The 25215-nt window shown below is 40.3% G+C and overlaps 1 protein-coding gene and 1 long non-coding RNA gene across 2 annotated transcripts in view; one reads left to right on the top strand and one right to left on the bottom strand.

The window, feature by feature from the left end:
• LOC125315325 overlaps positions 1-25215 on the bottom strand; it is a 213988-nt gene that overhangs the window by 21133 nt on the left and 167640 nt on the right. The gene's annotated exons all lie outside the window — the stretch shown is intronic.
• On the top strand, positions 2019-3076 carry LOC115734015. The gene is made up of 2 exons (XR_007198500.1): positions 2019-2202; positions 2559-3076. It is a non-coding gene; the product is annotated as an uncharacterized LOC115734015 (long non-coding RNA).

Genomic DNA, 25215 nt, shown 5'->3' with positions numbered 1-25215 from the left:
GAGCATAAACTGATGAGAGAAGCACAAACAATACAGATTGCTGACTTGAGCAGCTTCAAGGAGCAACCTTTAACTAGCTAATGAAAGCCATCGATCTTAATCAGGTTACCTTGTCGCAAGCTTTCTTACTGAAATTAGACGTTAAATATGCTTTCGGAAGAGACAGGAACGGGATCTTGGCACGCGTCTCTTCATATAAGTCGGCTACACCACCAACTTGAAAAGAGGGATGCTCCAATTGAAATTCGCTGGCTAATTCAAAAGCAGCAGGACCCTTCTGCAGAGCCATAGAAAACCAACTCAGGATGAATCCTTAACTTTCACCGTCCACGATGAAGCACTATGGCCATAACATCCTAATATGTTCACAGGCTAAGAACAATGATGGTGAAAAGCCAGCTCAAAAGAAAACTACGAAATTGGTTGCAGTTGAAGTGCATTAGTTGCTAACGGTTGGACCCAAGAAAGTTGATCAACCAGCTGAAGTTGTTGCAGGATCATCTGCTGTACATCTACATTTCGTTCTATACTGCTTTAGTTACTGGTAAATGGGCAGCACTGTTCAGATTGATACTTGCATGGTATAGGCAAAAAGGGACGAAGTGAATGGGTAGTGAGGCTGGTACTGGGAGAGGTGGTGCAGGTGTTGAGAATAATTCGAGGAAGACAAAAGCTATAACGATGCGTAATCTCAGAGAGGCAACATTATTTCAAGCGAAGCAGATTACTCTCGTCCATTTTTGACATTGACATACAGTAACCGTTAATCTTTCTCTTCGAGTTGCTTTATTCTCTAAAGTATCACTTTCTCGCTCGCCTCTATCAGTTGAATCTTCTCCTTCGAGTTCTCTTACTGAGCCATCGACTTCTATATAACTTGTCGTGACCAGAACTTTCAGGATCATACCGTTGGAGAACTGTACAACCATCTTCCTATAAAACATTAAGCATAAATTAGGGGCTCTGCATCAGGTCTTTGCTGGGACCAATACACAATCAAGCATCCAAAGCAATGACTAAATCCCACAGCAGGATTTAATATATGCTTTCGAGACAGAGCAGGATTTAATATATGCTTTCGAGACAGAGCAGGATCTACTGGGCATGGAAACAGAACGTGAGCATCAACAAAATATCAGATTTTTTTAGGTGAATGGTGAGAGTGTACGAGCAATGGTTCGATCTTAATACCAGTATTGCCAAACCTCTTGGTTGCTTGCGAATCTGAACAATTACTCAAAGCTTCCCCCAAATCGAGTTGATGCCATCAGAAGAGAAGATTGATGATGTTGTCTGCCCTAAGAAATAAGTGCCTGATTTTGTCATGATTTCGCTCTCGGTCTTGCGCTCTGGTACTCCCTCCATTTCAAAGCCGTCTTCCTTCCAATTTAGGTTTCTCTGTTGTACTCTCACTTGTATATAGGGAATCTTCTTGTACTGTAGGATCGAGAAATGATTTCACTACTCATTGAAAACATAAATACATAGCAACTGCCGGAAAAGAAATGAATCAGTTGCGCATGCTGCTGCTGCTGCAAGATTACTGACAATGCATGGGCCGTTCATGGCCTATTGCTAGAGATCGATATCAGAAGGAATTGAGAACATTGCAAATGGTCAAGGTGAGATAAATTATGAGTTTACTGCTAAAAACCATTCGAATGAATTCAGAAACTAATATACAGAGAGTTTCATATGGATTAGTTGTGAACACTGAGACTCTTGTTTGTGGCAGTGCATTTATGAAATTATTATAGTTTATGAAAGGATTGAAAAGGGGCTTGCAAATGTGTGCAATTGATATTGGAATGCCGTAACTTTTATTTGGAATAATATCCTTTAGTCCTTTAGTTTTCGTTATTTACTGTCCTCCCTTCAGACAGCAATATTTCCCATCATACTTCGTAGTTTAACGTCTGTGCAGGGTGATATTGGAGATGGCCAAGATATCCTTGTGAGGGTACACTCAGAATGCCTCACAGGAGACATATTTGGACCTGCTATATGCGACAGCGGCAACCAGCTTGCACAGGCGATGCAGCAGGTAGAAGCGGCTGGTAGGGGAGTGCTGGTGTACCTCGGAGGGCATAAAGGAAGAGGCATAGGTTTGGGGCACAAACTACGTGCCTGTAACCTGCAGGACAATGGGCGCGACACCATGGAAGCAAATGTGGAGCTCGGGTTGCCAGTTGACTCTAGAGAGTATGGAATTGGTGCTCAGGTATTTCTTACTTAAGTCAAAAACTACAACGATGTGAGAGGTCCTAAATAATTTAGCTTCTGAATGAGGTTGGTTCATGGTCATTGTCATTATAGGCTTTGTGGAATAGAGAAGATCAATAAACTAACACCGTCATCCTAAATTTAAAAGGTAGATGAATTTCAGTGACCATTTCAGAAATTGTACATGATGTGTAGGACTATTAGAGGAAGCTGGTGACTAAAGCAGAGCTTCAAATTCTCATCTTAAAAAGACGAGATTTGATTAGTAGAAAGAATCACTCCATCATCAAACTTTTCATAGCATATGGTGCTTAACGTATTGACTAATACTGCAGATGTTGCGTGACCTCGGAGTCAGGACGATGAAGCTGATGATGAACAATCCGTCAAAGTATGTGGGGCTTAAAGGTTACGGCTTGGCTATTGCTGGGAGAGTCCCTCTAGTAACTCCAATGACAGAGGAGAACAAGAGATACTTGGAGACAAAACGCTCCAAGATGGGGCACATCTATGGTGCAGAAGTCAATGGCCGCTTCAGCAATCTCATAAGCAAAAACGGCAAGCCGAGTAGTACTGTTTCTTCTGATCTGGCCGTGTTCGACTCATAGGAGCTGCTGGATAGTTCGACTGCTGATGATTTCTTTGGGGGGATTCAAGCAAGTTAACTGACAGATGGTATTATGACTTTATTTTTTAAGCCCTAAGGTCAAGAACATCGGGATGCCTGCCGACCATGAGTTCTGAAAATTTTAGGGCGATTCAGGTTTATAATTGTTATAATATTCATAATTGTTCTCTTGATGTCATTCATCCATTTTGTAAGGCGAAATGGGGAAAGACTAGCCTCTTATTGGAATTTCCTTTTGTGTTATTGATGGATGGCAGGATTCATGTTTATTCACCACCTTTCCTCGAATCTGGGTGTATTGATCTCTAGAGACCATTGAATATTTCATGAAAACAGAGTTGGTGCAGGATTTATCCCTTATTCACCTTTCCTTGAATCTATTTGTATCGATCTCCAGAGACCATTGCAATTTTCATGAAAACAGAGTTGGTGCAAGACATTATTTCTTTCCTTTTCTGTGACCACCTCAATGGTGACAGATATTGCTTGTAGGAGTACACTAAAGTCTCTGTTAGATCAACTCTCCACGCTACGAACGAGTTCGGTTTATACTTCGCGAATTAAGACACGTACTTGGAATTTTCGAAGATGCAATTTCCGTGTAATGTTCACTAGTCTCCCAAAAACATTAGGAAATACATCACCATTCAATTTCTTGCTTTCTTTGATCAGATTAACAAAACAAAACTTGGCGAAGCAGAGATTTTTCTGCAGGGATACCAAAGTTCACACCTAAGTCTCGACATTCCTTCTCAAAATAGAGACTTTGAGTTCAATATTATCAATCCTAACAAGCTCGAACACGCAGGCATCTCCTTCCTTCAGGGAAGTTCCTTTCTGAAATGCGCGCCAACCGGCAGAGAGCTTTCCCGAGCCATGTTGTGGGTAGTACATGAGCTTCACTGGCCATGATCCGTCCGTATATTTAAGAGTTGCAGTTTGTATTCTTCTATTGATGTGTCCCTTAAAAAAACTGCCTGGGACGGTCTGCAAGTTGATTTTTTATCAACAAATGTTCTATAAGTGTCGCGACCTAAAAAAATAAACAAGTTAATTTTCGGGCTAATGGATTATCAGGTTAATTAATTAACTAACCTAACTCGGACTCTCCCAAGTCCATACCAAATCGCAACTTAAGGTTCAAATAATTAACATGCAATGTGATTTGAATTTGGAGTCGCCACTAATCATTTTCGGTAGGTTGATTAGAAACCTAAATAAAATAGCGGGAGAAAACTATCTTATTTCCGCGAACCAGAGATTTTGAATTCGGGGATTTGGTTACGCTAGATTACTCTAACGCCCTTTCGGTACCATTTTCATGAAAAATATTTGATTTGGCAATTTTGATGGATTTTACTTGAAATTCAAAGATGCAATTTTTTTGATTTTTTCTTCTTTTCTATGGGGATGTAAAACATTGAACTTTGTACGATATACACCATGAGTGATTTAGAAAGAAAGAAAACGCAGCCAATCACGAGTATTTACAAAAATAAATTAACATGTAATAATGCTAAAATTTGGAACACATGGCATGTCTAAAATAAACAAACAAATGTTCAAACCAAACGATTACATTTTTGTAGATCGAAATGGAAAGGATTACCTTCTATTACACAAAATCTTACTCACATACACGTTATAGTTCCCTTCAAGATCTCGGAGCTGGAAGAACGCGGCTGTCGTCGAAAATGGCAAGCAATGGCGTTGTTGGGTGGCGAGGGGCGAAATATGTGTCGGGACTTGTCGAAGATGACGCTCGACTAAAACTCTTTTCTTCACTCTCGAATTTTCTCTTCTGATTTTTCTCAAGAACTCTCTTTTTCCTCTCTAAAAATTCCTCTCAAAAACTCTCTCAAAACTCTCTCAATTCTCTTCCACTCTCTCCTTAAAACTCTTCTCAAGAGTTCTCTACCTTCTCTATCACAAAAATTCTCTTCCACTCTCCCCTTCAACTCTCTCAATTCTACTCCTCTTTTATAGGCAAAGTTCTCCATCCTTCATTCTTCATCTTCACTTCTTCACCTTCCATTTTCATCTTCTCTTCTTCATCTTCATTTCTTCACCTTCCATTTTCATCTTCCCTTCTTCATATTCATCTTCTCTTCTTCATCTTCCCTTCACCATCTTCCTTTCTTTATCTTCTCTTCTTTATCTTCTCTTCACCATCTTCCTTTCATTATCTTTTCTTCACCATCTTCCTTTCTCCATCTTCTTTTGGTATTTGCAATGCAGTCCCCGAAGTTTCAAGTATTTGCAATACAGTCCCTGAAGTTTTAAGTATTTGCAATACAGTCCCTGAAATTTCAAATCTTCTCGGTGTATTTTTCCATCCCGTGCCTAGTCTAGACGCATGCTAAATTAAGTGTTCTGCTTGCCCAATTATATGCCAATGCAATGTACGCTAAAAATAAATATGTGAGATGATTTTTATAATTTTTATGCAAAAAATAAATTAGTCAAAATTTAGGCGTCAACAATAAGTAAGAACATAAAAGGCATGATGACAAACTCAAGAAATGTTATCCAGACTACATTTTTATAATCTCACAGGCAAACCGGGGACCATGTAGGAAAATGATGGTCCATTACGAGAAGGTAATTGATTTCATTCCCGTCCAAATTTTGCACATAAGAACAACATTATCTTGGGATGTTTTCTTACCACACCATTCTTCAATTGATGATGTGCCCGGATAACTACTGTGAAGGAAGGATACTGCAGCTCGTACTTGCCGGCCGCTTCGAGAGCCATAGTTACCCGCGAAGGTTCAGAAGCAGAGCTAAGAGAAGCCAGCATGGCGGGGCTCACCTTGCCTTTGGAATTTTCCATCCTACCCGAATTAGTCGGGCGGGCAGCATAAGAAAAAATGACACAAAACATATGCATTACTAATAGGCTAAGATGCACACACCTTCCGAATCTTGTGGCAAAAGTGTCGCTCCTCGATCGGCTCGGAAGCCTTTTGTTTCGGAGCCCAATCCGAGCACAATTGCACGTGAAGTAGTAGCATCATCGACCAAATTCACGGAATCCGATTTCATCGCTTTGGAGGGCTTGTGATGATATGAATTTAGATGCAATTCATCCTTCTCCTTTCTCTTCAGTGAGAAACCATCTAGACTTCAGTTAACACCTAAATTTTGATTTTTCTTAAATTATTTTCACAAAAATGAGAATTAACCTTGATTCTCACAAAAAAAAAAATTAGTTTTCATGTATTGCTATATAACTTAAGCATGCATTGCATTTGTGTTATTTCGCGCCGATGATAGGATTTGGATTCGGATTGACATGCGGAAGACCGGAGCCCATATTCCATAATTCGGCCATCATAAGGGAGCAAGTGTCGAAAATGACAAGGCCTAGGGTCTAATTTTCAATCCACTAAATTTTGATTTCGAAAAAGGCCTTTTAATTAAAGTTTACTGATCAAATAAGGCCAAAACTTAAGCCCGCATTATCAGATTTTGACCTAGGGTTTCTCTATATAAACATGGCTAGGTCACATGAAAGAGAGGAGGCCAATCAATTGTCACACACGGCCAAAGAGAAAAGTCTTCTTTTCACGTTTTTAGGTTCGGAGGGTGCAACATCGAGTTCACGGCCATTGAGGGTGCTCACATTCTGACCTCCACAGGGCGCTTCATGACAAAAGAAGAGAGAGCTCTCTCGGTGCTTTTTAATCCTTAATCCAGGAGCTGCAAGTAAGGAAGAGACGCCATAAAAGACAAAAGGACAAGGAGGGTCTTCACGTTCTGCACATCAAAGGAAGCCTGGAGGTTATCCAAAAAGAGATCGTTTGGGAGCAGTCTCTAGCGAACCGAGCTCAAAAGGGACTACTTTTGGGTGAAATTTCCAGATTGTACGTGTGTCGGAAATTGCTTTGAAAAGGTATGAATTTCTTGTCTCTTGGTCGCAATCCATGCTTTGTTAATTAGGTAACATGCCTATGTTCTTGCATCTCAATGAACATAAAGGATTTGTAATCAAAACTAGAAAATTTAAGCTTTTCTATCCAACTTTTGCTTGAGCTGAAAATTGGAGCTCTTGATGCAAATTCTGATTTGTTAATAATCCACTTTGGTTGATGAATTCAACTGAACCCTATGAGTGCTCTTGAGAATTTATTGAATTGTGCTTGGAAAATTAACTTTTCTCAAAGTCATGATTGTTGATTTTTTCAATGATCAAATTGGATAGATTTGAAAAGATAAGAATTTTGGCCAAAATTTGCATGTTATGGATGAGAATTGTTTTGATTTTTATCTCAATTGGTTGAGTTGATGTTACCCATTGCTTGTTCAATCTTATCTCATGTAAATCAGATAATGATCATGCGAATCGAGTTCTATCTAATCTCTAGGAATTTTTGAATCGGATAGTATTTAACTTGTGGATAATCCTCGCTTTGAATTATGATCCATGGTTGGTTGATTTATCTAATCGGATAGTATTTAACTTGTGGATAATCCTCGCTTAATTGGAGAATGTTTGGTCGTTGTGGATAGACTTTTGATTCCAATGATTATCTTTAACATGTGAATCAGTTGGGATGATTATTTGATCTTATCTCTGGTGAATTTTTTGAACACATTTGATTAGCGATAATATCTGCGTTCGACTGGATAATTATCCCATTTTTTTAGAATTATCTGAAATTAAATTTTCAAATCCCAAAGATAATTTCTCAAATTAAAATTGGATTGAATTTTTGGATGAGGAAAGGTGGATCCCCAATTTCATATTTTTGGCCACCCCTCTCATATTTTCAAAATTCCAAAACAAATGGACTCATTTTTATTTTATTTTTGCTGTGCTTGTTTGTTTTGATTTGTTATAAAACTTGCACATCTTTAAAGAAACATGCCCATAATATATGCTCCCATGTGTGCCTAGACTCGTCGGAAAAAATAAATCACACGCCTTAGCCACGATCTCGTGGAATGGGATGGTGATTTAGTATAGAAATTCGTGTTCTGCCCTTTGGCAAAAGGGATGTTGTTTTTCTATACACATATCCGCATACCGGCTCGAATCCTCGAGGATGTAGCGGATAAAATCTCGCTCTAGCCCGGATCTTTGGGAATGAGAGGATTTTCGAAAAAATCGGAAATTGAAAGGTATATTATGGGCATTTTTGTTTATTTTTGTTCAGATTTTTGATTGCTTTTGAATGTTTTCTTTTATTACCGAAAATACCAAAAAAAAATCATCATCTGTGCGCATAATATATGGTGCTCATGTCACATTTTTCCAATTAATCATCAAATTCACATCGATCAATCGGAAAGGCTTTTTCATGAAATTGGTACCGAAAGGGCGTTAATTTTTAATTAATGTAACCAAGTCCCCGAACCCAATCTCTCCGGTTCGTAGAGATAAAATAGTTCTCCCGCTATTTTATATAGGTTTCTAATCAACCTACCTTAAATGATTAGTGGCGGCTCCGATTGAATAATTTCTCATGAATAAACCTAAGTTGCGATTCGGTAGGACTTGGGAGAGTTCGAATTAGGTTAGTTGATTTAATTAACCCGATAATCCGTTAGCCCGATTTTTAGGTCACGACAACTTCGAAGTATAACCGAGAGATCACAGTGATCATCAACGTTTTCTGTTTTAGGCGGGACAAATTCGACGGTGTCGATTAGCAGATAATCTATTTCCGTTGCGCTTTTGTCAAATATGAGCACGTGAAAACCCAAGTCCCCTACGTATTTGAAGACTAAGAAGTGGCCCTCACAAAGGGAGTAATGCTCCGCAAATTCCTTCCATCCCTTTGCCAACCAAACAATATCATCGCATTTTTCCAATTCCACTCTCCAACTTCCACCGTCCGGAACCCTCAAACGCACCGTTTCGGGAAGATTCTTACCATACTTTCTCACAAACCTCTTCGGAATGCCCTTGTTTTGTAACATGCTAAGTCATCATAAGTACGTAAACAAGCCACAAGAAAAAAATTCTTAAAGAAAAGAACTTACAAGCCTTTCAGTTTGAATTGTGTGAGAGAGTATGATCTTGAAGAAATGAGGTGTCTTCGTGGCAAAACTTCGCCCACCCTGTTCATCGTCTCTCCGGAGACGGGAAGTCATCCCTCGAGCACAAGTTGTGCAATTGGTAGTAACGTCTGAATCTAACCTAGTTCCGTGGCTGGGCATGAGCCAACTTAATTCAATGTAGCATTTAATTGGAGAAGACATTCGTTTCTGCGATGACAGCTACCTTTCGGGAAGCTGTTCACCTTCTCTAATGACGTTAAGGATGGAGAAGAGCTAGCTTATCTCATCATTGCGATGAAGAAAAGTCAATAAACAACTGAACGCTTTTGGAAGCTCATTAAGGAGAACACATTAGGAATCGAACGAATTTAAAGTGGGACGATTTGGTCGTTGGTAGAAATTATACTACGAGTAATGCCAAAGAAGCTAAGATTTGTATGTCGCATTAGAAATACAAAGACCGATTTTATTTCAATATAGCACTAAAAAGAGCAAAAAAAATTATGACAATCAAACGAGTGTTGTATGAAAGTTATGGCACTCAAAAAGGTAATTGTTTTTCTTGACGAATCCGGGCATACTATCTCATGAGGCCAAAGAAAAGATAATCCACTCAAACTCGATTGGTATCCATCACATTTAAGGTAGTCAACCTATCATATCCTCTGCGGACTAAATATTATTGCTAGGAGAGTCTTACTAATAATTCCTATAACAAGAATTGGAAATTACAAATTGTATACCTGCTATCAACATAAAAACTTTAGCCTTTGAAAATTCCTTAGCCTTGAGTCCGCATTTTTACGGCGATCATACTTAATTTTTTTTCCAGCTAATATTTAGGTAACATTCACAATTATTTTGTTCAATTTCATTCTTCGTTAGGTAAGTTGAAAAGGTGAAAGAATAGTCCTCTTATGGAACTTCCTCCTTCAATGCCAATGCTGGCTTTGAAAATTCATTCTGATTATTTCAAACAGTGATTACTAGACTTCAATCTGAATCTACTTGTGTATTGATCACTAGAGAGCATCATTGTTTAACAAAGATTGATAAAACATCATTCGAGAATATAAATGAATCAATAGATGTTGTAAAGGGTCTTTTATTAATTTTAGACAGGAAAGTAAATGTCAAGAAATTTGAAGGTACGCAGATTGGAAGTAATCGGGGCCACCCATGTAAATGCAGGTAAAGATAAATTGCAGAAAAGTAAAGATAAATATAGAAAAAAATTTGAGCTTCCTGATTAATTGTGGAGATTTTACAATGAATACACTTTTTGTATTTATAAACTATTTAGAGACGGTTACATATGACGGTCACATACAATGGCTATTGAATTTGAAAGAACAAATAGCTTCCTAATTCTATCTGTGGCTACAGGAAATTATTCTGCAATCTCCCACTATTAAACAACACTTATAATACGAAGATGTGAAATAACCATCCAGCAGTTATGTTCCAGTGTCAATTCATCGTTATTGCCTTCGAGTTCCAACACTATGTAAAATCTGCAATGGCTATCGAGGACTTCGTCGACCGGTGAAGGTTCTCATAGATAAATGATGTTTGGTGTCGATGACTCCACAAGAATGTTGCCCGATTTTTTTGACAAAATTATTTATCAACTCGATTTGTTACTTGTAGATAATAATCAAAAGTTGATCATTTTTTTATGTTAATGTATGCCCCTTTTCAAAATTAACTGAATGATTCATCAATCATTCGATTCTTTTTAAATTAGATAATCAAGAGTCATTATATGCACCATTGTCATCACCAAATTTGTGTTTTCCTTATCAAATTATTCTTGACTTTATTTCTCAAAAAGAATACAATTAATTGTGCTATAACTTCATGAATGGTGTCATTTGCAATATTTTTTGGCTTAGTGAATCTTCTTTACTCATAATAACTTGGCTTTCTGTTTAATTATATTGGGCCATGTTTTAAGGGTAAGTAAAAAATTTCAATGAACTTATTAATGTCGAACGAGTAAATTTCAAGATCCCTAGCCCTATCTATTCTCGTTTTCTTTTATTTTGACAGGCTCTAAGTATAAGCAAACATAAGGCTTGCCGAGCACAAAATTCGCAACATCTAGTTCAATATTTTCCTCTTGGTCAATTCATCATCTGACTTTCGACCAAAAAAAAAAATCATCATTTAACTCATAATTTTTTACTAATGTCACGTGTTATGTAAAGCCTCCCTCAATTACTCATCATTGAGATGCAATTGGAAGATCAACTTCCTCACATTGATTACCTTCTGCCGCTCTCCTAGTGATTGAAGTGTCGGAACACGCAATCGTCTCATTACGAGTTTGTGGTAATGGGTTGTTGTTGCCAGCAGCATTGTCGGACTCTTGTTGATTTATGATTCTTGCATTGTAGTCTCCTCGAATCAACAAAATGTGTCTCACCAAGCGTGCCAAAAAGATGTTTCGCCAAAAATGATGAAATATTCTTCAAGAATGTGGAAGAATCCATATGAATCAACAAAGTTTGCGAAGGGTCCTTTGTTGATTTGGGAGAAACTATACAATCTATAAGATCAAACCAGAGTTTGATTCAATGGAATTACTTAACAAGCACAACTCCTACCCAAAAATAGCGAACCAAACGCACCTAAAATTATGTTGGAGTTTGACTCGAGACAGAATTTGAATACTCCTCGATGATACATCAGAGTTTGACTTGATGGTGCAAAATCTAAGATAAAGATCAACGCTGGAGTTTGACTTGACGGCGAGAATCTGAAAGCTACAACTAAGAAAAGTAAAATGCACTGCGAGAAGTAAAGATAAATTTTGTTGATTTGTTCAGAGGGCTTTCTATAAATTTTTTATGGTACTTATAATGATTGAGTAGTTACCTGCTCTTTGACTAATGTAGCTTTTGGCATGTTGATAACTTCCACGTTCAACATATCCCATGAATCCATTTGACCAAGTCCTTATGTAACTGCCGACTTTCTTTGTATCAGTTTGTTCCTTTTCTTTTACTAGTCGGATAAATCGTGCCCACGTTCTTCCTTTTGAGCCGAGTCTCTGGGGAATTGTTCCAATGCCCAAGTAACTGACATGCCTTAGGATTGCTTGTATCTGTTCAATCCTCTTCTTCCTTTATTCATGTGGGCTATACTCACATTCTTCGTATCTTCGGAAAGCAGTTTTATCACTCAAATAACTGTCAATAGCTGTTCTCCCACCATGTATTCCAAGGCAAATATCCACCTTTTCTAGTGCGCCCTTGGAAAACATTCAGATGCTTAGCGGAATCATTCCTTGTTGGCACCAGTTTTATAGTTATTTCGTCCATCTTCAATAAGTCTTGGTACGTGTCATTATCCGTCCCTAGTATTAATAGTCCATTTGATGTTTACTCACGGACGATTCTTATAGGAATCCTCACGTGTGGGAACATGGTTACGAGATGTTATTCTACAATCTCCTATTATTAAACAACACGTATCAATAAGAAGTTGTAAAATAACCACCCAACTGTTTGTTTCATCGTCGATTCATCATTAGTGCCTTCGAGTTCCAACATTTAATAGAATCTACAGTGGCTGTCGATGGTGAAGGTTCTCATTGATAACTGACGTTTTGTGTCAATAACTTTATCGGAGAGTTGTCGATTGTTCTGACCAAACTGTTTATCGACTCGGCTTGTCAGTTATCTCTAATAACCAAAAGTTGACCATTTTTTAGTGTCCACAATGACAGATGAACACAAGACTGCTATTTGATGTTTGCAATATGCAATGGAGAGATCCCAGCAATGAGTAGCGATTTGTATGGAATCCATACATGGAGCATCCTAATGTGGTGTTCACATAATCACATCAGTCCACCGAAGGAAAAGGCATCAAGAAAGACAAGATTGTCCTATCTATCACTGCAAAAACTATGCTTAGTCTCAGAAAAAACTAAAGCCGTGACGTCCTAGGATTGATGAACTACAAGATAAGGGCATTGATGAAGGTGGGATCCAATCTATACCTAAGACCCCCAAGTCAAATATGTTGGCTCTCTCTCTCTCTCTTTCCTCTGCCGCCTCTTCTTTTTCTTCTTCCTTTTCTTCTTTTCTTCTTCTGCCTTCACTTCGTGCGAGCACAGCCACCGCCATCACCTCCAGCCATCAGCCACCATTCCATCCGCCGCTCAAGACCATCAATACCACCGCCGTGGTTGCTGCAACAGCCCAGAACAGCCGCGAGACAGCCCCACAGCCGGAGTCCCCTGTTTTGCGTCTGCTGCTGCTCTGCTCGGATTTCTGCTGCTGCAGTGGCTCCCGACCACTAACACCACCTCAGCCAGCACCTCAGCCATCCATCGACCTCCAGCTACCACCCTCGACCGCCGAAAGCCGCCGCGAAACCGCCGGAGAACCTGAACAGCTCAAACCCGAGACACTGCTCTGTCTGCCCTGTTTCACGCCGGTTCTGCCTCTGCCGCTATTGCTTGCTGTCCGGCCCCTACCGGCCAGATCAACCGGTCTCCGAAGACCCTCGGGTCTCCATAAACCTCCACCAACAACCCCACGAAGCCCCGATACCAGTGGAGTCCCGAGCAGCAGCCCAAAACCTCGACTGGCCTCTGCTCTGTTTTCTGCTCTGCTTCCCTGCTCTGGCCGCGCCTATTTCACCCTTGCCGCGATAACTCCAGCCACCGTGAACCTCCGACCACCTCCCCTGGCATCCTTTAAGGTACCCAACCCTCCCACCACCCGCCACCAGCTCGTAGGCCGCTGGAAGAGCCAAGAACAGCCCATGTTTGCAGCCCCTGCCCTGTTCTCGGTTCAGCCCGTGCCCTGTTTCATGGGCGGCGTCCCGTTTTGGTCTAGGGCCGTGCCCAGTTGAGTTGGGCCATGTGCCGAGCAAATTGGCCGACACGCCTAGGTTGTGTGCCAGGTCCGCGGGCCAAGAAATTGTGCCCGTGTATCCAGACAAGTGTGCCGATTGGCCAAGCCCGTTAGCCCAAATGTCCTAGTCCGTGGTCGAGGATTTGGGACGAGTGTCCGAGGATCCACGCGAGCCGTGCCTAAGCCCGAGAATTTCATGGACCGACGTCGTACTCGCCTCGTGTATTTAATTGTGAGTCGATCTCTAATCTCTGGCTAGGTCATTAATTATGTTCGGATTAGTTTATTTAGATTATTAGGTGTTTAGATAGTTTGATTAGGGCTTGTTTAGGTTAGAAACTTGATTTAAGTTCAATGGTCCTAATTGGTTAAGTTAGTCTAATTAGCTAAGATTCTATGGCTAATTGAATGTGATTGATCGATTGAATGATTGTTATTGCTTAATTGAGAGCGAGTAATAAATTAGAGACGAGTGTATGATCGATTGACCAATCAAATCGGCTAATATTAAATTGTCTCTTGAATTGAACTTAAGTGCACATACTTCGATCAAATATTCGTTATTGAATTGATTGGCTTACTTGAAGCGATAGTCTAAATCGATTCTCTGAATGAATATTTTGATTGACCATTGGTGGATTGGACGTCTAGTTTGGGGGTAAATAGCACCGTTAAGTGTGCAAAGCTTAGTGGATAATTTCATACATTCGTATGACTATATTTGGCACCAATTACATGTATTAGCATGGAAATGGCCTTAGGCCGAGTGTTTGTACATGTTTGTGCGTGTATCCGCCTATAAGGAATTTGATAAATTGACTAGATTGGTTGACATCAATTGGCTTACTTGTGTGGTCATGTGATGGTTATCGTCGGCTCGGGGGTATCGGGGGACGATACTTAATACGCCTAATGTATCCGTCCCGGGGGTACTAGGGGATCATTATCGTTGGCCGGGAGGTACCAGGGAACGATATCCAGTATGCTTATTTCATCGGTCTCGGGGGTACTAGAGGGATTATGATCGTCGGCCCGAGGGTACCGAGGGACGATATCAGACATGTCCGTTCCGGGGATACCGGGGAGGCTATCGCTTGTCATGACCGACAGAAATGGAACGATGCATCGTCTTACCGTAAAGAGCACCGATTGACGAGAGCACCGGCACCCACTGACTAGTGTGCCCGATTGAATGGCATTAATCATGTCGACCGAACTGTGTGGGGTGTTCTATGGATTGATATCTATATGATATTCTACTAGTGAGTTAAATTGGGGTGATGTTGACTGTCGTATCAAGTTGTCCTTATATTTTGTGTGGCTTCCTAGCGGGTAAGTTGCATGTGGTTAAGATATCTATACTGTGAGATATGATTGATTGATAGGACATTCTAGACGAATCAACGCCCTAGCTAGGCGTAGGCGTTGACTCACTGGGATTTATTTCTCACCCCATTGTTAAACCATTTCGGGTTCAAGATAAAGAAGCTAGCAATTCTTTAGAGTTGATGTTGAAAGGCGAGGGTGACGTAAACTTTTATTTGGAGTAGAGACTTGGTTGACCCTACCTTGCTCCAAAGTATGGGGCTGATTAGTATAGTATCTCTGTTAGGTTAAGCCGTGTCGGTAATTAAAATGATGTTTTTTTTTTAGTGATGTGTTTTTCCTACTTTACTATCCTTATCTTATATTGTTGTCTGGGAGTATTATACGTTTCTGCATGCTTAATAAAGTATCGTGGGTCGGTAGCGTGCCTGGAAAGCTATCCTCTATGACCTAAGGAACGAATTGATAGGGATGCCTCGTGCTCAAGAATTGGGGCGTGACAAAAGCAGAGATTCACATTGGAAATTCTGAGCTTCTTCAGCACTAAAAATGTACTTGGGATGCTTTCTCTGCTGTTAGAAGAGTAAAATCATTCTGTGCAAGGGTTCTTGAAGATGAAGACATTAAACACGACCGTGCTCAAACACACAGAGGTCTCCTGCCTTAGAGAAGCTTCCTTCACAAAGCTACTCCAGCAACGGCAAGCATCTGGGGACAATTGGTTGGAAGAAGAGAAGTGGGTGAAAGCAATTAGATATATAGGTGGACTCAAACTTTTTTAGAGACCCTGCATTGTTCTCTTTCTTCGATTTATAGTTTGTCGAATAAATACACATGTAACCGGAATTTCACTGGTCTCCAGAAAACAACAGAATGCATCACCATTCAATTGCTTGCAGCTTTCGAACCCCCAAAAAAAAAAAAAAAAATTACATGCAGCAGAAAGGCTTGCTTTCTTTGATCTGATTATCTAAACAAAACATAGTTTAAGCAGAGATTTTTCTGATGGCATACCAAAGGTTACGCCTAAGTCTCGACATTCCTTCTGAAAATGGAGACTTTGAATTCAATACCATCATTTCTAACAAGCTCGAACACACAGACATCTCCTTCCTTTAGAGAAGTTCCTTTCTGAAACGCGCCTCAACCGGCAGAGAGCTTTCCCGAGCCATGTTGTGGGTAGTACAGGAGCTTCACTGGCCATGATCCGTCCAAATGCTTAAGAGTTGCGGCTTGCATGCTTCCATTGATGCGTCCCTTAAAAAAGGCACCTCGGATATTCTGCTTAGTTCATTTTTTATCAACAAATGAACTATGAATAAGAACATAAAAGGTATGATGACTAACACAAGAAATGTCAATGTGATGACACCTTACGAGAACCATTATCTCGGGTTCTTCTCTTACCACATTATGCCCCAATAGATTATGTGACCGGATAACTACTTTGAAGGAAGGATACTGGGGCTTGTACTTGTTGGCTGCTTTGAGAGCCGACGATGCCTGAGATCGTTTAGAAGTAGAGGTACGAGAAGCCAGCATGGCGGGGCTCACCTTGCGTTTGGAATTTTCCATCCTACCTGAATGAGCCAGGCAGAGAGCATAAGAAAAAATGACACAAAGCCTATGCATTACTGATAGGCTAAGGTTCACACACTTCCTGAATCTTGTGGCAAAATCTTGGCTCCTTGATCAGTTCGGAAGCCTTTCAATTTGGAACCGGATCCAAGATTATAGTGACCATCAGCATCTTCCATCTTAGGCGGGACAAATTTGACCGTGCCGGGGTTCAATTTCTTGCTGTCAGCGTAAGTTAGCGAGGAATCTATTTCCGTGGCGCTTTTGTCAAAAATGAGCACGTGAAAATCCAAGTCCCTTACGTATTTGAAGACTAAAAAGTGGCCCTCACGGATAGAGTAATGCTCCGCAAATTCCTTCCATCCCTTTGATAACCAAACCATTTCATCCCATTTTTCCAACTCCACTCTCCAACTTCCACCATTCGGAAACCTCAAACGTACCGTTTCGGGAAGATTCTGGCTGTTCATCGTCTCTCCGGAGATGGGAAGTCATCCCTCGAGCACAAGTTGTAACATTCATGACTATTTTGTTCAATTACAAATTGTATACCTGCTATCAACCGAAGAACTTTAGCCTTTGAAATTTCCTTAGCCGTGAGTTCGCAGCGATCATATTCAATTTTTTTTTTCCAGCTAATATTTAGGTAACATTCATGACTATTTTATTCACGTCACAAAATCGTTTCGACCTATTGCCCCACTGGTTGAATTTGGCGTTGAACAAATTTGATTAAAGAACTTGTAAAAGTATGAGGATTTTTTTTTTTATAGCAATTTCCATGCATTAGCCAGCATTTCGGGCACCTCGGGAGGCATTTCCATTTTGCTTTCTTCTTAACCTTCGATATAGACCTTTCATAAGCTCATTTTCCTCAAAGCGTCCCAACCCTCGCTCTCTTGTTGTAATAAGAACGTAATTATGCTGTTGAAATGACAAAAAGATGCTATTCAAGATGCTATTCATTGGTTTCTCACGCAAGATTTGAGTAAGCATGATGATTGAGCTATAAATTTTGATTGAACTATCGTGTCCTTGGATTTCATGGAAACATATTGATTGAACATGAACGACGATCAGATAATGTCAACCCTGAATGTACAATGTTGTAAATCAAGAACTCAAGAGGACTTCTTATGCAGCAAGGGATCAGATACCGAGAAAGCATATCCGCATAGAGCTCGTACTCAGCAATCATCCCGAGCCCCCACTTGTCTTTCAGCTGGCTACAAAGGTTCAAATCCATGTCTTAGACCACCGATCCATCTCTGTGGGGGCGTGTGCACAGAGGATCTGGAGCTGAAAAGTGACTGGATCCATAAAAGTGCCCGAAATCAGCTTGCTGTGGCTTCCCGTCGCCTGATGTGAACAGATTGGAAAATGATTATGTTCCTACCCGATCAATGAACTGTTGGCAATGGCAGCGATCCCTCTCAAGGATAGGATTGACAATGAACATGTTCTCACGCCGCCTCTTCTCTCTTGTGCAAAAGGCAAATGGCATCATCCACACTTCCTAGATTGCAGATTAGTTCAGTAGTTGAATTTCAGTCTTTCAAGTCCAAAAGGAGAAACCCAAAAATGTACAGCTCAAGCTTCATGGCATGACTAACATGCAAGCATAAGATGTTCACTCCTGAAGCACCAGCAGCGTCTTTCATTCTATTGTGATCCAGAAAGGAAGTAGTTGTGGGAAGAACTACAGAGTTTTGAATAAGCCCAACTCTGACAACTCGTGGTTCTCTTAATTCCTCCTTGTCTGCCGTAAAGCGAAATGCCTGAAAGAAAATCAGAATAAATTGATCAATTCCACAAAACTAGTCGGAATGAATAAAAATCAAAGGACCCTGCCAAGAACTGCAGTAATGTTTTTCAATAAGAGCAAACAACTACCAAATAGCGACTGCCACAAAGAATATGTACGAGTACTTCTTAGCTTCAACGATAGCAAGTTTAATCAACTATAATGGTTTGACGACATCATACTTTGCACGTTACTCTATCAATTGGCTCACCAACTCCACAGAATCCCAACATGGCACAAGACTATGCTAGTCAGACTTTCTCACACCTTCCATCTCATAGAAAAACTCAGAACCAAGAATCTATGCTACAACAGATTTCAGAATAGCTCATTTCCAGGACTACGCTCTTCAAGACCTCCCTAGTGATAAGTTCTCAATATTGCCAAAGGACATCTGGACCAGATCTTTGCAATTCATCACTCTTAAACAAATATTTCCCCAGTTATGACCATATGTATGAATCTCAGTGACATAATATTAGTCGGTCCAGACTCTTTTATCTATCACAGGCATGAAAGATAACCGAGTTATAAATAGAAGCTCCCTATGCCCCTTTGCAGAGAGAACAAGGAGCACACATCGGAAGGTCTTTGCTCATGTCCCTTAGAGAACTTCCAAACAATTGTTGGCCTGAACTTTCATTTGCAGGCCGGAGCAATGCTGGAGGAACTTGCTTCGGAGGCTATTGAGGTGACATTAGATTAAGGCAATCATAAATTGAGTGTTTGTTGGGTGGAGTTAAGCAACTTTGTCTGCCATGGTTGCCAAAACGAACATGAGGCATTGAAACTGATTGCCCTAGAGATAAGTACGCCAAATCCAGTAAGCACCACAAAAAACAGAAACAGTAGGATCACCTGTATGTCAAAGTTACATTCAGATGAGAGAGCTTTTGCAGAATCCGCCAGAGGATCAACTTGAAGAGTCCTTACACAATTCAATCCAATATGTAAACGACTGACTTCCTGAGATCAATATCATAAAGATTTAACAACAAAGGAAGATTGTATCACAACGGAATGACATGCTTTGAGTTTTTGACGTTTTAGGAAGAAGGCACCAATTGCTCAGTCATTTCAGTGGTCTCAACAAATATTTTCATGGGCAGTTGATCCGTGTCAATTCAAAATTCATTCGGAATAGAAATTACTCGATCAACTCCAACTTTCTATACTAAGACTTTTAAGCTGTCTATCCTTACTTCTTGTAAATTCTTTTTGTGTTCAGTCGTACGATTCGGGAGGCCACAACCATTCCAATCGTGAAAACTAACGGAATAATAGCACTAGAATTCCTAAGATCCACCGTTCTGACGGAAGTCCAGCTCCTATTTAACTTGGCTAGTAAATGGTATGTCTACATATGCAGACCCGCAAGATGCAGAGCAGATACAAACATTCTCCTAGATTGACTAATGACATCAATATTCACGTAAACAGCAAAGCGTAAGTTTAATTGGAAAAAGCGAGCGGAGAGACGAGACAAATCGAGCAGAACAGAATCGTACAATTTGACCACATCATTTGCATATTTCATTCCAAGATTTTACTACAGCAATCCTTCTCCATGAAGCCTTTCCTTTCCTGATCAGCACCAATTCGAAATCTGTAGATGCTAGCACCATCAAGCTTACAGAAAAGCACCAGTGCCAGAACATATTCCCAAAAACGAAACTACGTCGTTTCTAATTCCGCGGATTTCACGGAATCAACTTCATTTCCTTAATAAGCTCAGGTCAAAATCCAATCGAAGAATAACACTCGAGAAATACACGCCAAGTCAATCGGATCAACAGCAACAAGGATTCAAATCGACCGGACACTGCTCCGCGAGCCAGTATCGATCGAGCAACACTGAGGAGAGAGATGCAACGGAGAAGGGAAAACCTGAAAGACTTGGGGTTGAGATCGCAGCGGAGGAGGCGATGGAGCGACTCGTATCCGCAAACAGAGCCGTCCCGAGCTGCCGCTGCCTCCTCCGTAGATTGTCCGTTCTGCATTGTCTCCATGGGCGAGCTGGAGAGGCGTGCGTTAGTTGAATTTGAAGAGAGAGAGAGCGTGTGCTTTAAGAACATGAACATGAAGAAATTCAGAATCTTATGATGCAGAAGCAAAGAGAAAAACCAAAGGATGAGAATGGCTGCATTAATTGGGACTTACCTATTCCGTGGCGTTTGGTTGTCTATGCCGATAACCTTTTTATGGTTGCATTGAGATCGCCCTCCCATTCCCCCCAGTCCCACTTGTGTCTGAACAGTGACGCACAACGTAGTCTTGGTGTGCTTAGCTTACCCTTAGAAAAGATGTTCATTTTGGGGCACTCTTCCACTTCAATCCTCAACAAGGATGGAAACCTCGAGACGCAACTTGTGATGGAGGAGAAGCATTCTAGACTTGGCATATTTTGGAGTGTCAACTTTTCTAGCTTCGCAAACGAAATCACTTTTCCTTCTTCGTTTTCATCTTTTACCACTACTTCTTTCATTCTTTCACATCCTATTATAGTCATCTCAGTGAGATTCACCAAACTTGCGATCGCTGAAGCTGTCCCTAAATGTACCAATCCAGAGGAATTCATCACCACTAGCTTCGTCAAATTCTGAAAGGATATCTCGGCTGGAAATAATGTTGTCAAACTAGGACATTCCTGAACCTCAAGTTTGTCAATACGCTGAAGAATTTTGGACACTAAACAGTCTTTCCTCCATACATGCTTTATGTTGTGTAGCTTGCTTAACTTGAGTTCTCTTAAATGTTCAAGCACCAAACATTTTCCCTCGTCAACAAGCCCTTCATCAGGGAATAATTCTTCAAAACCACTACAAAAGAACTCAAGGCTTTGTAGGTTCCCAAATCTCTGTAAGAGGGAGGATATGGGAGGAAAGACGGCATTTTCATCATGAAAACATGCCAATGTTAGTGCTTTTGGCTTGCCAAAGATGTCCTTAGAAAATTTTCCATTCCGTATCATCTGAATATCCTTATCGACTAATGAAAGTCTCTCTAAGGTGAAAATGCCCTGTGAAATTGCCGATACAATGAGAGAAGTAAATTCAACAAGATTCAGCAGTAAATCATGTGCCGTAAAAGGTAAAGCTGTCACGGGATTCACTCATAGTGTTACTAAAACATATGAAGTTCGTTACGTTGTCTAAAAACTATAAGTAAGTGGGCTGCGAGTTTTCCTTAGAATGCAATGGACGTGGAACATAACGGGGTGAATTAAAGAATAAAGAAGAATACGGTGAATTAGGGTGCCAATGCTTTTATTTCTGAAATGAAATTCAAGTATGTTTTTCAAAGATTGTACAAAATAAAAAAGAGAAGAAAAGTTCAATGGTAAGAAACGTGAGAACAATGGAGAGGACCATGTGTCAAGTTCTCATTGACCTTCCCAAGTACATTATATTTAATTAGATTAGTTAAGGAATATCTTCTGTTCTATAAAAATCTGCAATTATTTTGTAATTTTAGATAATGGAATATCTCATAGGTGTCCCCAAACGAAAAGTATACTTATGATATTAGAAATATCTTGTATTATCGACAAACTGATAGGCAAGGGATACCATGTTAGTATCATGATACGATTAATATACAGTGAACATAAGATTAGTAAGTGCTTTAAAGAACAAAGTAGAAACCAAGGGAGAAGAGATGTAGTCATACCCTCTCAAATGATGAGTGTGTTTCTTGGTCTGCAATGTCCCGATGATCATCTCTCCGAGGCCACTTGTTCGTGGTTTCCACTAAAGGAAACATGTTCGGTTTGTCACAATGTGTCACTTGCAATTCCTCCAAGAATGGCCAGTTCAAAGTAGGCAAATCGGGGCAGAAACTCTCGAGTTGTGGCATATCATGGAACACCGTAGAGGTTAATTGCGGGAAAAGTACTTGAGCAGTAGTGGAGTGTGGATTGTTATCCCCACTTGCGACTATTTCCTTGATTGCACAAAACTCCACTCGAAGTTTCTCCAATCGGTTTAGACTTGTAGCCACCCAATGTGGAAACAGATTTTCAAGGCTCTTACAATTCTCAACCTTCACTTCCCGTAAATGTTCAAAAGTGAGAGTATCTCGAGGACTATCCGTCCATATTTTGCTTAAATTTTCCATGTGAGAGAGAGATATCGACCCAAGCTTAGGAAATTGTACTCGCCATAGTTGGAAAATTGACACCATAAATTTGATGACATTGAATTATGAACTTACTTTCCTCCCACAAATCACAACATTCTAGAACTTGTTAGTGACACAATCAAGGAGTGGTTGCTTGATGCTTTCATTCTAATGGACTGATGACTAAGGCCGCGTGCGGTGCGACAAAATAAGCTACCTTACGGCTTGTACCACCCGTTAATACTCATGCACAAAAAAGATAGGAGAACATTTCACTGAATTACGATCCAAAGAACGAAATGACAATCTCAAATAACACATGAATACTTTTGCAATTTTCTTAAAAATTTCGCATGACAAGAAATTTGAAGGCGGATTTCTCGCACTAACGAGGATCCCCGGGAAAATGCAACTAGTCTTCGTGAACAAATAAAACATGTTATGCAAAAATAGATTCTAATACAAAAAAAAAAAAATGAAACGATTGCATGAGCTGCTATGAAGTGTTCACTTAAGAGCCCGTATGGAATTTTCATTTGGTCGTGAATTACGCTATTGCCACTTGTCCCTACCAAAAAATTGGGTGACTAGTTTCATGCTTCTTTATCTTTGATTTCGGTGATTGGGAAGATTTCAGTTTATCCAATTTGTGAACGGGTTTAAAATTATGAAGTTTTAGTTAGTGGTGGCACCTATCTACAATTTAAGTTTAATCAATTTGCAATGGGTAACCAATTTCTTATCGTTGACTGATGACATTGTGTGGCGTGTTGAGGATTTCGGAGACAAACAAATGAAAGAAAAAAAGCGGATGTCGCATTGCAACTTCCATTGGTGCTTCCATTTGACAAGATGTTTAATCTAAACATTAAAAGCATTGGATAAAGAAAGTGAAGACTGACCTGCGAAGTAAAAAGTGAAGGAGTGCGGTGGTCTATCTCCATCAAAGGTTGCCTAGTTAAACTTCTCATCTTGGGACAGTAGGCGATGCTCAACGTTTGTAATTCGGGGCATTCCAGCCGATGATTCTTCCCCGAGAGAAAACTAGTCATATTGGGCAAACATTCCAGCTTCATCCAATAAATATTCGGGAATGTAATCTTCTCCACTGTGCTTCCCTGCCCTTCTTCCTCTGCAATCACTCCTTCCATTTGACCACACTCCTTTATTTCCATCCACCGTAGACCGGCAAGACACCGAGCCATCGATGGAGTGAAAGCATGTCTCAAGTTGCTGCATTTATAAAGGGTGAAATAACTTATCATATCGAAGCGCAGCGCCCCTTGGAGGTGGTTGTTCCATATTCGCCGCAACTTTGGTAGGTTGACCAAGTCTAGAAATCGTAAACTAGGTAGCGCCCGAGTGCTTCGCACGCCCTCCAGCCCTTCAAGATTGAATACTTCTTCTAGCGACTCGCAATCGCGCACTTGCAATCTTCGCATTTTGTTTAAAACAAGCATCAATCTGGATGGAATAGCGTTAGTAAATGATGGACATTTATCCACCACCAGTGATTCTAATTGCCAAGAGGGCTTGATGGGAATAAGTTCGCCGTGCCATTTTCCAATTAGCTCAGGGAACTCAGACAGCCACATCGACTTTACTCCAACAACAGTAGCCTGTTAGAAAAAGAATCATTAAATGTAAACTTCTAGCTAGCAAAACGCAACAAGTCCATATAATTGCACAGAATTTGCTAACCGATGCATACCATTTCTTTAAACATATTTTGGATGGTGATGTTGAGGTTTTCCTTCCAAAACCACGCTTCTGTTGATGCTTGTACTCTCTCCAACTTTGGCGTATTTATTGGTCCCTCGGAGAAGAACTTCATGCTGGGACATCCACTCACAATGACATCTTCCAAGAGTGGAAACATTAAAGCGTATTTACTTGAGCTGAAACATCTCAACCCCGTCAACCCATCAAGCTCCATATACTTCAATTGATTGAAAACCACCACAAGCCCCTCCTCACCTCCATCGTCACAAATGACTTCTGTCAACATTTTGCATTTACTTATCCTCAATTTCGTGAGTCCCACCAAATTTCCAGCTATTGTCGGTGTGAACATCTTTGATAACCCATCACAAAATGACACATCTAGAGTCTTGAGATGTTGAAAAAATCTGGAAAATGGTGGTATTACTTTTAACTCGTGCCTTGGGCCTTCTTTGGCTTCCACAATGTCGCTCAGCTCTTCTATATCAGAATTGCGTACAACCAGCTCTTGCAAGTTGGTTAAACTCCGAACAAGACGACATGTGGACATTGCAAATTCCTTCGAGAAATGACGAAGCTCGAGAACTCTAACCTTGCAAAAGGATTCTCCATCATGAGAATGCCCATGCCATATCTCCATCCCTCCATATAAATCTAATTTTAACTCTTGCAGATTTGAGAATGCGCCCTGAGAAATTAGTCAAGTCAGAATCTAAAACCAGCTTAGTTAAAAGAGTGTTCGTGTATTGTGGTATAAGTCCTGCATTTTAAGATGTTGAGTCTCATGCAATTCGACGGAAGGAAATGCCCCCCATGCAATAGACATTATGACGGATCTTTTACATTTGACTTCTTGTACCCACGTTCGCACTCAATTGTAATCACAATCGCAATTTGCTGGCGAAGCAGGAAGAAATTAATTAATAAAAAAATCT

The sequence above is a fragment of the Rhodamnia argentea genome, chromosome 5 (assembly GCF_020921035.1).
Source record: "Rhodamnia argentea isolate NSW1041297 chromosome 5, ASM2092103v1, whole genome shotgun sequence".
In the NCBI taxonomy this organism is placed as follows: domain Eukaryota; kingdom Viridiplantae; phylum Streptophyta; class Magnoliopsida; order Myrtales; family Myrtaceae; genus Rhodamnia; species Rhodamnia argentea.
Note: the sequence above shows the minus strand (reverse complement) of the source record. Positions and strands in the feature narration are given on the sequence as shown.